This window comes from Camelus dromedarius, chromosome X, assembly GCF_036321535.1.
Source record: "Camelus dromedarius isolate mCamDro1 chromosome X, mCamDro1.pat, whole genome shotgun sequence".
Lineage (NCBI taxonomy): Eukaryota > Metazoa > Chordata > Mammalia > Artiodactyla > Camelidae > Camelus > Camelus dromedarius.
Genome location: NC_087472.1, coordinates 102,757,611 through 102,775,393, shown reverse-complemented (window position 1 = coordinate 102,775,393; position 17,783 = coordinate 102,757,611). Strand labels below are relative to the sequence as shown.

General features: G+C 39.5%; 1 protein-coding gene across 1 annotated transcript in view; it reads left to right on the top strand.

Annotated features, from left to right (window-relative positions):
• The window catches only part of GRPR (gastrin releasing peptide receptor), a 169,761-nt gene that overhangs the window by 98,521 nt on the left and 53,457 nt on the right, over positions 1-17,783 (top strand). Inside the window, exons 11-14 of the mRNA XM_064483381.1 lie at positions 2,070-2,246; positions 6,332-7,857; positions 13,286-13,553; positions 14,643-14,710. The gene's annotated coding sequence lies outside the window, so the exon portion shown is untranslated. The remainder of the gene's footprint in view (positions 1-2,069; positions 2,247-6,331; positions 7,858-13,285; positions 13,554-14,642; positions 14,711-17,783) is intronic.

The following is a 17,783-nucleotide window of genomic DNA, read 5'->3' as shown; positions in this document are numbered from 1 at the left end:
AGTCTGGAGTGGCCTGGGATATTTAGGTTTCAAAAATGTAACTTCGATTTGAAAAGTAAGCATGTAAACTTAGAACCCTATTGTTTTCTAATAAACCATGAAAACAAACACAGTGGTTGAAAACATGAATGAGAAGGCGAAGGGAAAAAAAAGTCTTCAGTGTCACTTAATAATTATCACAACTGATCTTTAAAACTCATTGTGTTCTTATTGTCACAAATTGAAAAACACTAGGATGGGGCTGGTGGGGACAGGGGGAGTGGAGATAGAAAAAGAGAGAGACCCTGGATGGATGGAAAAACTGAGGCAGAGAGAGGTCCAGCCTCTGCCTCCTGGAGCTGCTCTACACGCCTGGGTTTCCCCTCCCCAAGTGCTGCCTCCTAAAATGCCTTTGACACCCACCTCCATTTGTCTCAGAGACAAGCCTTGCAGAGCTGGCCGAAATAGCTGTATTGATTGATCCTTATTTCTGTAGGTATTTGCTCAGGTCATCAGCAGCTTTTCTCAGCCTCCAGGACAACTCAGGCACTCAAGGGTAATCCATGTGGGAGATGCTATTGCAATGTGATGAGTAATTCCACCAGCCCAACTGAACCCCTCAGAAAACAAAGTATTTATTCAGCTTCTCTTGCTGGATGGAACTGAGCCCAGGGGTTAGAGCTGAGAGCTTCCTCTTTGTACCAAAGCTACAACACTCAGCTGGGAGGTGATTAAAAACTTTAAACTACTAAGCAAGAAAGTAAATAAGCTAAAGCAAGAATGAGATGGCTGGCTCAGAAAATGGCCTAAGAAGAGGACGTCTTTTGTTGCTATTCTTTTGAGCGGCTAATCCTTTCCGGGTTTGCTTTAACCCATTCTCTGTCTAGATTATAAGATTTTTCAACCTCGGCACTACTGATATGGGGGACCAGATAATTCTTTGTTGTAGGTGCTATCCTGAGCTCTCTAGGATGTTTAGATGTCTCTACCCACTAGATGCCAGTAGCAATCCTGCCCCCTAGTTATCAAGATAAAAAATATTTACCGATGTTGCCTGATGTCCCCTGGGTGCCAAATAATCCACAGTTGAGAATCACTGATCTAAAGTTAAAGGTCTCCATAACTGACAGCCTGTGCTACATCAATAACACACACAAAACCAAAAACAAAACAGAAAAAATCTGCCAATCAAAATTATTTATGGGATTTTTTTTTTAATAAAAAGGCCAAATGCCAGCTTACTGGTTTTGTTTTGTTTTTTCTGTTATTCTAGGAAAAGAATCAGATAGAGAAAAAGGTTATATCCCATTTTGAGCACCTAACATATCCACATATCTTACAGGTCTACCTTTAGTCCACATTCGGAGAAAACAAATGTAGAATAAAATAATTGAAGAGGAGCAGAATTTGCCACCCCAAAATAAGCCTCTTTGGCATAAGGATTATTTTGAGCTGATTATCTTTTGTAAGAAACAGTAATCAGGAAAAGCTTTGAAAATGAAGTTATCCTTTTGTAAGAGACGTTTACATTTATAATGGAAGCCTTCATTTGTTAGGGTGTCTCCCTCTCTGTACCAGAAAGAGAAGGATGACCCTAAATCTCTAGAAACTTATTAATGGAGAAGGCATGAACTTGAATCTACATAACAACCTTACCTTGTTTATCTTTTCCTCGTCACCTCCCATAACCCACTCCCCTCCCCCAACATCTTTTACTTTTAGCTGGAGAGGGTATCTAATGTGGCTTGGGCCATTTCGGGAAGTTACGCACTTTTCCTGGGCACCTCCCCTGTGTACAAGAGGTATACATGTTATTAAACTTGTTTGTTTTTCTCCTGTTAATCTGTCTTTTATTACAGGGGAGTTTCAGCCAAGAATGCAGAAGAGTAGAGGGAAAACTACTTCTCCTCTCCTACAAAATCTTGTAATTCTAAGAACCAACCTCTAAATTTGCACTAAATTTCTCCAGAATGAGCCAAGCAAGCATCTACTACTATATTAGAGCCTAAGTAACTAATATAAATTCATAGTATACAGTGGGAATAAAATTGATCTTCAAAAAAAAATTATTCAAACTGTTTTTTCAACAGGATTTCTAATTCTCTCAAAACCTGACAAACGACTCCCTTAGTGCATATACTCTATAGCATCAAAATGACCGATGATTGGAGTTTTTTGGCCAAATTACCGGACAGAGGGCAGGAGGGAGGCGTGGAGAAGAGACAGGGCTATTAAGACAGCCCAGTCCATCATTCAGGATGGTGAAGGTAAGAAGAAATTGTTTTTAAAAAAAACAAAAAAAATAAAATTTGATTTTTTTCCTTGACTCGAAAGTTACAATGCCATTGTAGAACATTTTGAAAATACACAAAAGAATGCTCCCTTTTGAGATAATGACTATTAACTTTATTCCTTCTAGCCTTTTTTTCTCTGCACATGCAGTAAACAGCATTGGGCTTATACTAGAAGTTTAGGGATTTCTTTTTTTAGAAATAAAATTTTTAAGTTCAGTTTTTGACTTAACTTTGTATTATGAAAATGTCTTCATGTCATTGAATTTATTTATTCTTTCATACGTTTGTTTTTCACTCCATTATTACAAGTATTTCTGAGTTACCTATGACGTAGGTGCCAGGCACTATTCTCATGGCCGGAGATACAGCAGTGACCAGAAGAGACAAAAATCCTCTGCCCTGATGGGGCGTATATTTCAAAGTGGGACAACCAGCAATAAACAAATGAATAAGTACTATATTTTGCATGTAAGATAGTGTTAAGAAAAATGGAGGAAAATAAGACAAAAAGGTCGGGATAGCAGTTAGGTATGTGTTTGGGGGACTGAGTTCGCATTAAAAAGAGGTCAGGAAAGTCTTCAGTGAGAAGATAGCATTTGAGCAGAGACCTGGAGGAGGTGAAGGAGCTATTCTTCGGGAGAAGTCATGCCAGACCAAGAGAATGGGGCGGGAACCCGCCTCCCATGTTTCAAGGCCACAAGAGCTGACCGAATGGGAAGGGATGCCACTGAAGGGAGGTGGGGGCTGGGCAGTGAGAAGATTGTTTAAGGCCTGGGAGCAGTTTTAAGCACTTGGGCTTTGATAGTGAATGAGGTGGGAGACCCGGAGTCCAGGGATGTTTGACCATCTAACTAATTCACAGATACTGCATGAAGAAGAGACTGGCTCTATGGAGGGGGCAAAACCAAAAGCAGAAAGCCTGGTTGGGAGGCAACCACAAGGGTCCAGATAAGGCCTGGTATAGGCTTAGACATGGGTAGAGGTGACAGAACTAGCTGGATTCTGGATATATTTTGAAAATCAAAACAAGATTTCAGGAATATCAGATATGCAGGGTATAAGAGAAAAAAAGAAGAGTTAAGAATGACTCTAAGGTTTTTGGCTTGAGGATACTTCTCTAAATTATAACTTTAGTAAATGCATAATTTATAATAATGCTTTTTAAAGTATTCTCATTACATAGGCAGTTTCAAAATTAAAGAGAAATAACTAGAATAATCACAAGAATGTCATCTTTATTTAAATATCATTTTGACAACTAGAAATCAAGAGTGTAAGTTCAAACAAATCCAAAGCATCCAACCCCTTGGAAATGAAAAATAATTCATTTTTTAAAAATGGATCAAAAGTAAAATAAACAGTTCAGTAGAAAATTCAAAACCAAACTCACCAAAATCTGTAGCATGAGATGAGTCTTGAAAGATGAAAGAGAGTTCCTGAAGAGAAGAAGGGGCACAGAAGATTCCAGGCAGCAGGACAGCCCATTTCAAAGCAAGATTAGTGAGAGAACATGGCGCCCTTGGGAAACACTAAATGTTCAACATGGCCGCGGTCAAAGGAGGAACTGATGAAGGATAATCAGGGCCCCATTATCCATGGCATTCTATGCCATGCCAAAAATCCACATTTCATCCTGAATGTAATGCAGAACCACTATAGGATTTGACACTGGGAGAAATATTTAAATGAAGATGAGTATTGGGTCCTTATGAAAAGGTCTTTACTTAGTATGTAGTTCTGTTTCCTTCCTCTGGTTATTAAGAAAACAAAAAGTCTTGCTCTTATTGACCAATCTTTGTAAGAAGATATAAAATTCAAAACTAGATCTCATCTACTTTGTTTTGTAGGAAACTTACCCCTAATTTTACTCAAACTTAGTATTATTCACATAGGAACTTACCTACACTCTCATCATCCAACCATTTTTTCTTAGTAACTGTCTCTAACTCACTTTTGTCATTAATGTAAGTGATTTCAAATTAAATGTAATCATTGCTGCATTTTTTTGGTTAACTATTTACCTATCTCATCTCTTCCATTAAGGTTGTGGTAGACTGAGGGCAAGAACCCCAGTTCCAAGAAATTTTTGGAAATGACAAAATATATTTATTGTCAGAGATGATATTTCTTTCAGAGCCCCCATGTGGTGTTACTCAATAAATTGCACTGAGAATCTCAATCATTACATGCTTCTTTTCATTGTTAAGGATATACTATGATTTCCCAAGAAATTTTCATGAGAAGACTTCCTCCATCAATTCTAAGTATGCCAAAACATTCATTAAATCTCTCTGCTACTTCAAAGCCTTAGTTAATTAAGCTTCTCTCAATATATTATCCCTATTCACACAAGTAGCCTCTTTAAAATGAATATGAATGCGTGTTTTATTTACCTATCTCTCGGGTCCCTGGTCCTTCATACTACTTTATAATCCTTTGATTGCCTGCAGTGAGTTTATTCTAACATTCTGATATGTGTTCCCCTTTGAATTTACAGCCGTGTATGTATGTGTGTAATTGCATACTCATGTGTGTATGCAAATTAGGGACATTATGCCTACGTAAGAACCACAATTAGTTCATTTTTTCCAGCTTGGCTGTAGAATTTACTGAAAAATGTTCAAGTTTGTCTTTGGTGATTATCTTATACTTAAACTAGGTCTCCTTATTTTCAATATAGAAAAATTTATTGAATTACATCACCCCAGTTAACTCCAAAATGGACAAAGCAAGCCCAGCCAGCAAGGACATGTAATGCTTTGGAAAGAAATGCCCAAATGAGAAGCTCCAAAGTTTAGGTCACCAGTGGGGTGGGGGGTGGTCCCTGCCAAGTGTCTTGGCCTGGGTTGCACATAAAGCAGAGCCTTCTCCATTGCTAAGAGTGTCTAGAGATTTAGTCATCCCCTTCCCGGGACAGAGAGGGAGACACTGTTGCAAATGGAGATTTCTCTTATAAATGCCAATATCTATAACAAAAGGGTCACTTCTCAATTGCTTGTTGCAGGGTAAGGCCAGGGAAGAGCCATAGCCTTGGAGATATACAAAATGTGGCCTATCTTCAATTCACAAATCACTCGGTTTATTGCATACAACTAGCACACAGCACAGGTTAGTCAAACTAGGGAAACTAGAAAAGTGGGTAACAAACCACTCCAAGGAGAAGCCTGGGAAGGAGGCCTCTGGTCTGGCAACAGAGTGGGAAGTCACCCTCTGCACCAATCAGGCCTCCAGCAGGTCCCTCTGGAACAGCTCTCAGCAGTGTGGAGTTGGGTCCTCCAGCAAAGGGCCGTCAAGTCACTGGGCTCAGTGGTCTCTTTTTAAGGAGTAACTGTTACCCCAGGGGAGAGGGTCTTGGCTCTATCGGTTGCTCCCTCCGTTCCAGTGATGTACACTGGCAAACAAATTTCTCATCTAAAGTTGCCACTCTTAGTTTATCAGTCTAAGACACTCACAGTCCTACAGCGGATGTTTCAAAACAACTCACATGGAAGTTTACATTGGCCACTGTGACTCCATTTTGAACCACAGAGCGTAGCTTAATGTAACTCAAATTCTGCAAGTTTCACACAGGATGAGTAGGACTCGTAACACGAAAGAAACCACAGCATAACAGTTTTCAAGGCTTTTCCTATGTCTGCTGTTTCTTAAAAATAACCAGCTCAAGATAATCCTTCTGTCAAAGAGGGATATTTGGGGGGGCATATTTTGCTCCCCTTTAGAGGACCTAAGACTGCCCCTTAGTGGGCTGGTCAGTCCAAATATGTTAAGGGATGTGTCATGAGAAAACAGAGTAAATTCCCACTATTTATCCTGTTTAGTAATGCAGTGTAGACTTTTTGAAAGATACAATTGCTAGAAAGGATTTTGACTCTAGCACCAAGCACTTTTTCAATTCTCTGGAACAATAGTAGCCTTTGTTCTTTCTCTGGGTCCATCTAGATCTTACCATTAATCCAGGCAGGCCAAAAAATATATATACATATAGATAGAATGCCCCTCTTAATATGCTAGAAGAAAGCATTTCTTCCTACTTTCTTTCTGCTTTTCTTTTTGCTTAGGCCTATTGTGTAAGAAGCTGAAGGTTATGTTTACCAAACTTCAAAGAAAAAAAAAAAAGGATAAAGCTTTGCACTTCATTATAAAACTGAGTATTCAAAGACCCAGGAGAGTCACGCTCTCCACCTGCACGAGATAAATAAACATACCTTGCCGGAAAGACCCCAGAAGAAACGCTGACGAAGCTCCCATTGTAATAACAGGCCAGCAAACACAGAAATCTAGTCAGGTATGCTGAGCTGCAAAAGGTTTCAAGAAAATCAACTTGTGTATTTTCTAAAAGCGAAGGAATCTTGTTTTCAGGATCTGTTACAATATTTGGATTTTAGAGGATTAGCCTCAAATGGAAATTAGATTTCCAGATTGCATACTGTTGTTTAAATGGTGAATGGAGTCTGGCTTGGGCAGCATGGAGTTGGTGCAGCACTCCGAGCAATGCCAGCTCCTGCCAGTCCCAGCCCAGAGCCATTCCAGGAGGAGGGAGGGGACAAGGCTTCAAGGAATTACCAGGCCTCTCTGCCCATAAGTCGTGTACTCGGGCATCTCTGTCAGCCCTTCCTACAGCCAATGATTTCAAGACATCACAGAGATTAGGAAAAAAAAAAAAAAAAAAAGCTCCTCTCTGCAGAAGGAAAGGGCATTCTACCCTAGACAAGAAGGGACGCCTTGCTTTGGTACCTATTAACTGTAAGCAGTAGAAGTCGGGGGAAGGGAAGGATGCGGGTGAAAGGGTGCAGAGAAATGAATTTTTTAAACGGAAATTTTAAAAACATGGAAAAATCTGAGCATTCAAACTGGTTATAAATCATGAAACTGAATTCCACCCAGCATAGGTCTATTTTTCTGTTTAATTGTTATTTTCTTTCTTCTTATCCCAGGGCTCGTAACAAAGGAAGAACTCATTTGAGTACCACATTTTGGCTTCAAAAACCAAAGCGGTTTCCAGTGACATTTGGGTGTTTTTTTTTTTTATTACCGAGTTTGAGCCTTTGAATCTAATGTTATGAGAGATATGACAACTATTTTAGTTTCAAATGAATTAATAAATTCTAGTCCTACTTTCCAAAGACCAGCCAGGCCAGCCTCCTCCATGACTCCGTGCATGTCTTGCTTCTGTGTTCTATTCATTCTTTTATTGTCATTGCTATCTTTTTTTTTTTTTTTCATTTACTTCTTATGCTGAACCTCTCTCCATTAATGAATTTCCATCACATTCTTCAAGAGCAAGGTCAAGTCACCTTATTTGGAAAGCTTTCCCTGATGGTTTTTTTTTTTTTCAGGTTTTTTTTTGGGGGGGGGTAATTAGGTTTATTTATTTAATTTTTTTAAATGGAGATACTGAGGATTGAACCCAGGACCTTGCGCATGCTAAGCAAGCGCTCCATCCTCCCCACTCCCTGATGCATTTTTATCTTCCTCTTGGGCCAGGACGCATCGCATAGATCAGCCTCCCATCATCTCATCACCGTCATCATCATCATCATCACTGCAGCTAGTATTTACTGACCATCATGAACTGGGCACTGTGGTAAGTATTCTGTGGAGATTTTGTCATGGAATCGGTGACCCTATGCAGTAGGCTTGTACAAATGACAAAACTAAAGCACAGAGAGGTGAAGTAGCTGGCCCAAGGTAGCTCTGTGTTGAAGGGGAGCAGAATTTGCCAGCCCAAAGTAGGCCTCATTGGCATAAGGACTATTTTAAGCTGATTATTTTTAAGAAACAACAAACATAGGAAAAGCTCTGAAAACGGAGTAGAAGTTACCCTTTTGTAAGAGACATTTATGTTTATAAGGGAAATCTTCCATTTCTAAAGGTCTTCCCTGTACCAGGAAGAGGAAGACTAAGTCTCTAGGAAATCTTGTCAGTAGAGATGGTATGGACTTAAATCCACATCACAACCCTTGTTCATTGTGCTTTTCCTGGTCCCCTCCCGTAACCCACTCCCCACCCCAAAATCTTAGCTGGAATGGGTATTCAAAGTGGTGTCTTGGGCCATTTGGGGGAGTTACTCAGTTTTCCTGGGTCTCTCCCATGTACACAGGAGGTACACATGGTATTAAACTTCTGTTTGTTTTTCTCCTGTTCACCCATGTTTTATTGCAGGGAGTCTCAGCCAAGAACCTAGAAGGGTGGAGGGAAATGATTTTTCCTCCCCTAGAGTATAAATACGTGTTACATGTCCAAGTGGACGTGTCTCTCTAGTGCTTTAGCTCACCCTCCTCGCATTTTTCCCTCAACATTTTATTATGAAAAATGTCAAACATCCAAAAATGTTGAAAGAATATTACAGTGAACAACTGTTTACCTACCACCTCGATTCAACCATTACTATTATGCTCTAATTGCTCTAGTACATACCTCTCCATCCATTGATCTATCTTGTTTTCTTTTGTGATTCATTTCAGAGGAAACTGCAGACAGCACTCCATTTCCCCCCAATACTTAAGCATGCACATCATTAACTCACTCCTCGAGTTTTAACGCTAGAAGGAAACATTGATGTGGAGAAAACAAGGGCACTCCTCCCTTTTTGGACTAGGACTGGCCAAGTGGTACACACCCCTTTTGTTGAAAACCATAAGTAAAAATTTTTAAAGGACACTTTTCTTCAAAATGTGGTGGTTTCCAAAGTTGGACAGTACCTTCCAAGATCCTTGGGAACTTTTTTCTATTAAGATGGAGAGAAATAAATTCCCATCAGCAGCACACACACCAAGGGCAAGCATACACCTGTAAGCTCCACGTTCATTCCAAAAGGCATTCCTGGGCTGCAGAACGGTCACTGCTTCCAAGTTGGATGGAAATCACTGGGGTGTTATTAGATTTCGATGAGAAGGAATAGTGGACTAGTGTAGAGGATGCCTTGGGAGAAAACTTGAAAGCATCAATAAAATGAGAAGCCAGAGCTGGTGACATTAAGGAAGATTGTGCATCTATTTGAGTCTTAGGAAAACAAATTAAATGTGGTCCATTATGAATCACAACACACTGATTTTTAGGTCCCTAAAAGGCTTCATAAGAAAGCAAAATCTGAATTTTACAAGATCTATATTTAATTTTCAGTAAGACATTTTATGTGGCTTAATTACAGTCTGATTTAAGTTTTTCAAAAGCAATATTTCATTTTGAAAAAATGTCATGTAAGCAATACAAGTAAAATTCCCCTGAAATTTAATTCATCTCAAGGTTCAGCTTTATGATTATAATGTTTGAGATACACTTTAACTACATTATAGTTTTTTAATACTGAAGACAGTATGCTAAATCATGTTACTTCAAAGCATTGTCTCAAACACTTGAGGAAGGCATTGCATTTCTTGTGGATTATGAGAAGTAATTAAAAGAAACATTGAAGCCTGAAGTTTGAGATTGTTTTTATAACCATGATATTTAATAAGCAATATTTTTCTGCTCCAACAAACACTAACTCATCATTGTGGAGTTTGAAGTTAAGATCAGCTCTATTCACAAATGGATACATGAGTGATTTCTAGATAGGGTTGCTAGATTTAGCAAATTAAAATATATGATGCCCAATTAAACTTGAATTTCAGATAAACCATGAATCATTGCTTAGTATAAGTATATCCCAGTGAATTTCAGATAAACAAATAATTTTTTGTATATTTCCCAAATACTGCATGGCACATACTTGTACTAAAACATATTCATTCTTTATCTGAAATTCAAGTTTAACTGGGTATCCTGCATTTTATCTGGCAAGCTTATTTCTAGGAGTTTAGAAGGCTCCCAAGCTAAGCATTGATTTCTTTCTGAGGGAAGGAAAGAAAACACTTCTGTATTAAAATTCATAATCCCAGTATGCAATCCTTAAAAAAAAAAAAGACACAATTCTATTATATGTTCTGATATAGAATTATCTCCAAATAAATTAAGTGAAAAAAGCGAGCGAGGTTCAGCAGTGCATGTATATGGGGTCATAAGGATTGTCTCCAGGGAGGGAAGTGTGTTTGTGGCAGTGGGGGGGCCGTGGTAGGGTGGAGTCTGCTTTTTCATTCTACTATTTGGTACATTTTGAATTTTCCACCATGTGTGTATATTATCAATTTAAAGACAAATAAATAAGTGTAAATGAATAAGCAAAGAAGCAAAATTAAAATATTTCTTTCCAAGCAAAATAGAGCAAAACATCCCAAGAGATGCCTAACGTTTGCTGGAAATGACTTTATTAACTTCTTTTATTCCTCATCTGACCTTATCAGGTCACTTTCAGAGCTCTGGGAACCAGGAAGTAAACTATTTTACAATCTTGCATGGATTCTGTCCTGTTGAAATGGACCTGATATTTTATAGTGAGGGGGGAAAAACCTCCTTTTTATAAAGTTGTAAATTTTATCTGCTTTTATATGTTTTATACTCTTCATTCTTGACATATTCCTCCTCTCTATCCCCCCCCACACACACACACGCTTCCCTCCTAGAATAACATGAGAAAAGGTCCCTTTGTGAACAACAGTGATCTAAGTTTCTCCATTCACATTTTCAGCACAGACCTCCATCACAAAATCAATTTTCAGGCTACATGGATAAGGGTTATTTTAAAGGAAAGACCAAGTTTATAATTAAATCTAATGTTCTATCTGAGAAAAGCCAATGAAACACACACACACATCATTAGCAACATTTCAGACTAATTAAAAATACACTGAGGTGTTTGATAAATCCAAGAAAACCCCAATCAGGAGTTGATTCAACCTCTCAGCTTACATTCAACATAAAGTTTGGTTTACCAATCTAAGTTTGGTTTACTGTTCTCCTTAGGGGATGTTCAATATGTCAGAGTGTTGAGCCATCCCCTCCCCTTGCTGGCTGGTACCACGTTTCCTTTTCACCCAACTCTGGTACCTCCTGCTTTTCTCTTGAAGTCTTTCCTGGGTAACAAAAGGGCGGTTTGCCTCTCCTTCTTGAGCTGAACCTGCACTTTCCTCTTGATGTATTTGGTTATCCCTTCACAGTCATTTAGTGAGCATCTGTTAGTGCCAGGCAATGCTCTAGGTGTAAGCAAATCTCTTCTCTTGCACAGCTTATATTCTAGTCTGGGGAGACAGGGAAGAAAAGGCAAAGGAATCAAAAGTAACAGGGCAAGGTTACATTTTAGAAGGTCCTATCTGGAAGGGTCTTTCTGACTTTCCAGAATGGAGCCTAGTAGATATCTAAGGGAGAGCATTCTAGGCAGAGGGAACAGAAAATGCCACGACATGAGTCTGGAGCATGAGTTGGGCACGGTTCGGTACAAGAAGGGTGCCGAGGTGACCGGAGCAGGATGAGAAGGGGAGATGAAGTAGGAGGAGATGGAGTCAGAGGTAACAGGTAGCCAGATCATGAAGGCTGTTGGAGCCATGGGAAGGACTTCAGATTTTGCAAATATTCCCCAACTTCAGATACTTGAAAGGACTCACCAGGCTGCACAGAGCAGTCACATAAGGCTTTTACTTCAAGGTGAAAGCTATGGTGCAGCAAGAGAAAGAGCGCGCCAGTAAGCATTAGGGATCCAGGGATACGCCATGGCCAGCGAGGTACAGCCAGAAGCCCCGCGGATGGGAACATGCGTGTGGATCTGGACCCTGGAGGTATAGCAGCAGCCATCCTTAGACAATAAAATGACACTCAGGATTTCAGAGAAGGCAAATAAAATAGCCCAAATCCTGGAAACATGATTTGACCGCCATAAAAAACAAAGGTTTCCCTCCTTGAGGCTTTTGTTGCAGAAAACCAATAGACTTTGCTTCTGTGTAAGCTATGATAGGATTTTCTGTTGAATGTATCACTGAGATAGGTATAGCCCTTTGATGTCTCCAAAGAATAAAGTTCACGCTCCTTAGTATAGCAGATGCAGTTCCCATGACATGGCTTTATCCTCTGCCACTCCCTGTTCTCCACTTTATGCTCTTATAATACTTTAATTTCTAAAAATTTCCATCATATACCTATTTACTCAAACCTCAGGGCCTTTGCTTATGACATTATAGGAGAGGAAAATTTTTTCCTCTCCCCTCAGCTTACCACACCTTGCCCATGTTCTTTGTCATTATCTCTAGTGACAGCTCTCTTCCTAGACCAGGCCCTCCCACCCCTCTGTCTAAATTATTTTAGGCAGTTAAGGAGGAGGTAAAAAGAAAAACTTCCTAAGTCTTCTGTTTGTTAAAAATAACCAGCCTAAAATGATCCTCATGCCAAAGAGACACATTGTGGGATGGCAGATTTTACTTCCCTATTGTATCTCCCAGTCTGCTATGCACCTTGCACCTTTCTCTGCCTAGCTAACTCCTACTCATCCTTTAAAACCCACATGTCAAACCCTGGGGTGCCCCTTCTCCACACTTCCATTGTACACCCTTCATTCTTTTACCTGAGCATTGACCACATCTCACAACGATTTCTATTTGTGAGTACCTTCCCCCACTGGACAGAAGGTTCCTCATCATCTCCTTCAGTACCCAGCACAGTGCCTGGCACAAAACCAAGCTCAATGGGTGTTAGCTGAACTACTCTGAACTAAAGGTGGTCTTCCTTATGTGTGCAGGGGGTCACCTAGAAGCGAGTCACCAGTTCTAAGCATCGGAAGACCCTCTTGTAGAGTTCTAACCATACTTTCTGGCTTGAGAGTATAAGCCTATAAAGGAAAAAGCCTAGGTGATCCAGAAGCTCAAGGATGTTTTCTGAGATCTTCCAGGGAGAATTAAAGAGAGCCCCCCTAGGCATGGTTGCTTCTGGTGCCTTTCAGCAATACAGCCAGAGATTTCCTATCAGGGAATACATTTGTGGTGGCATGGGAATATGTCAGCCTGGCTAGGCTGAACGACATTTCCAGACTTCCCTTCCCTGCGTGTTTCTGGTTAAGGTGAGCCATGAGAGAAACTCTTGAGGAGAGTTGGAGGGCAGGAGAGAGGCACTAGCCTTTTTTTTAGCTCACACACATTATCTCTGACCAGCTAACTCACTTCATTGGCTGCTGCCGCTCACCTTCTCCTGGATCTGCCTGCAGCACCTCTGACTTCTGGCCCGGTGTGTGTGTTTAGCTCCATTGACAAGGGCCCTGGCTTCTGGAGGATACCCGCACCACCAAGGTCTGGGGCATCCGGAACTGACATGGGATTCCGTCAGTCCTCGTGGGGTTCCACCTCAGGCCTGTGGTCTCCCTAACATCCATGCCTCCTTCCCAAATGCTCGCCCTACAGACTTCAAGCTTCAGCATCAGAGGTAAAAACAGCAGCCTTACAGAGACTGCCTAACTAGCTGACGTGATTATATCAAGTCAAACTTCTGTAATACATCCCTTAAATATATATGTTTTATACAAACATATTTTTGTGTTTCTATGCACAAATATAAATGTATGTTACATATACATAAATTTATATATATACACACATTTGTGTGTGTGTGTGTGTGTGTGTGTGTGTGTGTATATATATATATAAAATCTCTTATTGGTTCTGCTTCTCTGAATGAAAACTGACTGATAGAATATCAATTCTTGAAATTTCCTAATATTTCCTCTTTGCTTTATCCATGCTCTCTTTTCCCGAAGTGACCGGCCATATATCCTTTATGAGGTAGTTAAATTCTTGCATTTTCCTGAAAGAGATCTGGGAAACAGCCTCTCACCCTGCAGACTTCTCAATGCAGACTATGCTGTGGCCACAATAAAAAGGAACCCCAGAGTCTGCAGGAAGGGAGACAGAAAGAGGGGCTGGCCTATATTGGGATGACTCTAGGGGGTTAAGCTGCAAAAGATTCCCATGAGGTCATCAGTACTGAGGAATCTGTTTTACTGTCTGTGTTCTGAGCTGGCTCACGTGTGAGAAGAGCTTAAACCCTGCCCAGGAGCCAGTTGCCAAAGAGGCAGGGAGAGAACTGATGAATGAGACTTTTCTAGCAGTACACCCAGAGAGAAGCCAAATAAATACTTCCCACAGGAGCTTTTGACGGTGGGAGCCTGGTGCCAAAATACACTTTATAACTTATGTCCTACTCTAAGAATGCTTAAAGGAAAGAGTATCACAACTGCTAAAGTGTCAGAGGATTCTTGAAAAAATGAAAGCATCCCTCCAAACTAGCCCTGTGAAACTTTCAAGGATTGCACACATACTCTGGTGACTTCAAAGGTAGCTCTGATTTCCCATTTATTTCTGGGACAAATGATGAGAGAAATGTGAGCCAAAGGGAACAGCACCCATTGCATGTTCTGAACATAACAGGTGTTTGGTTGAGCTTTACTTGCTCATGATGCAAATGTGTGCATGTTAATAGTAATAATCCTTAATTGTCTCTGATTCTTCCTTCTAGAGGCCAATGTAGGATCTTCATCATCTTCATTTCAATGCCTAGCCCAAGTCTCCTGGGAATCCCTGAAGGTATGTTGAATAAACATCCAAAGTTTACAACTCTCCAGAAAACACAGCTAAGCTAGGTTCCCAGGAACCCTCAATGCATGGAAGCCGTTCTATACAGTAGTAGAGAACAGGCTGCCTACACTAGTCTGTCATACTTTGTCATCGAGATGTGAAAGCATTGCAGTTGTGTCTCTGTTGAAAATAGCTCCGTAGTAAGACTTCTAGAGCTTACATCAATTTAGTTCCTCTCTCCTTCTGGGCAGCCAATCAAGGTCATAAGACTAGTTGTAATTATGGGCTGGGAGCATAAATCAGGTGGGTCACTTTCAAACTGAAGCATTTAATTGTGTTTGAGACCTTCCAGCACTTTCTCCCCTTACTATATCAACTGAGCAGAGTATTTTAGATAGCACAGCTACAGGATGGGCATATTGTGTACATGAGGAATAATCCTTCATTGTAGTACATCACAGTACATCACTGGGATTTAGGGGCTTGGGGTTTATTTGTTATTATAGCATATCCTTCTCCATCCTGACTAATGTAAATTCTTGTAGCTGCAAGCCTTCTACCACTGCAAGCTTTTGAAATTTCTTTAATAATGGCTTTACTACCCACCCCACGTCACTTTTTAAGGACCTCAGTTGCATAGAATTGAAATTACTCTCTTTGGCTTATAACCACTTAATTCAGCTACCAACATTTTTGACCCAAATATAACTTGCTATCTAGCTAGCTAGCTGGCTATCATCTATTTTTTTATTAAATAACATGATAAACACAATGAACCCACTAACAAATCAAAAACCTAAAACATTACAAATAACTTACATATAACTACACATCATTCCCCACTTCCATAATTCTGCCTCCTCTCCAAAAAAAACCCATAATTTGAAATATTGTATTTATCTTTCCCTTGTCATAAATGTGTGCATAGTTATGTCATTTTGTCACATATATTTGTGATATATGAAGTACAAAAGAATGAAAACTAGCCTGGATTTTCATCTGTGTGATTGTTAATGAGGTTGAACACCTCTTTATATGTTTATTGATCATATGTGTTTCTTTTTTCTACAAAATACCATTTGCATTATTTACCAATTTTTCCACTGGGTTATTTGTCCTTTTGAAATTGATTTGTGAAAGCTCTTTATATATATTGGATACCAATCCTTTATCCATTATATGTGTGGCAGTTATCTAACCTATTTCAATTTTGCCCTTTTATACTTTATTTAAAGTGTCTTTTGATGGATAGAAATGTTTGATTTTATCTTGAAGAATTTAGGAGTAGAGATAAGGGGGCTGGCTGATTAGACTTCTTTGGAGGTACAAGCCCAATTATTACACTATTATTGTTTGCACTTCAATTGGTGAAGTCAAAAGGAAGCTGACAAGTTACAAAATAACAACACACACATATACATATATAGATATTTACATAGACACACAGCATTGAGTTTTTGCCTGTGGCTAACCACTCAATTCGGCTACAAAAAAAATCCTTTAAAATGGGTAGGCTGTAAACAGACAAATAGCATTTTTATGATGGTTGAAATCCACTGTTAAAAGAAAAAGGACAGGTTGTGTGATTAAAATGGAAAGACCTTTTATTAAAGATGTTCAAAGTAAAGGTCATCATAGGATACTAGCCTAGAATTTGAAAGCCATTTCTTTTAGGTTATTTTACCTTAAAGGATGAAAAGAAGAATTGAAGGATGAATAATACAGAGGATAGTTTGTACATTTTAAAGGCAAGCATGACTCATCAGAACGTAAGATAAAATGACTAATACTATTTAGATGGAAGCTTAAGAAACAGAATGTTTTCCTAGTTTTTAGACCCCAAGGTATTTTTCCTATAATGCTTATGCTACCAATAGAGAAACTTCTCATGAAATGAACAGGGCAGCTAGAAACAACATCTCTCAATAATTTCTCCAAAAATTGTATATAAAATAAAGCCTTCCTCAAAAATACCTGCCACTTTTAATGCCATACTTGTAAAATCCTTTCCTTTTCCTTCTTAGCAGAAATCAAAATAAGGTGGGATCATAAAAACTATATACTGTATATCAGCATAAAATAGTACATTTCCTATTTTGACTACGTGTAATCCATTTATTTAGAAAGTTTGCACCCTTCATGTCTGATTGATATACACACTTTACCCATAAGAGGTGAAAGTTTTAATTGGTTACATATAGCATTTATAGACGATTCCTCTAAAAACAGAGCACTGGGCCTCTACTCTGGAATTTACCCTCCCATTTTCCATAAGGGAAGGGAGGGGCACTGGGGGATGGAGGGGCTGCAAAAATGTCCCTTCTTCCCTTCTACATCCTTTGGATGATCTAATAATTAAATTGATATAAGACAGATTAACGGGAGAACAAAATAAATTTTGTACCTATGGGAGCCCCATAAAATAGGAGACCCTAAGGGCAGCCAGGTAATTGAGGCTTATATAACATCCTGAGTTTTTGGCGGGTATAAACCCAATTGTTTTTACTAGGAAACTTATCTGTATAACAGGGCGACTTTTGTTTTTCAAACATCTCTGCCTATCTGTGAATGGCCTTCCTTCCCTTTGTATCCCCAGACCCAGGCCCCCTTTCCAATGTAAATTTAGGCAGTTGAGGGGGAGGTAAATAGCTTTTCCTGAAACTGCTGGGGTTTTATTGCCTTTAGCTCAAAATAATCCTCATGCCAAAGTGGCATATTTTGGGGTGACAAATTCTGCTGTCCATCAGGGAGCATTTCCTAGTTAAAACTTCTAACATTTGCAGTGACTTCTACTGGAGGATTGGCATGATTTCTTTCCATTAGATATGGCTCTTTGGGGAAGATAACTTTGATGAGTTATTTTGAATTAAAGATTAACACTCACATTCCATATTCCCACATCCTCACATCCCCACATCACACATACACACACATTCACACACACTGCCCCAACTTCCTGGACTCTTAAGAGACAAAGAGAAAGCTGAATTGCTCTGCATGCTCAAGTAAGAAAAAATCTGAGTTTCTGGCACTCCCCTAGTAGGAAGTGGTAGGGTGCCTGGGAGTGGGCAAAACAAAGAGA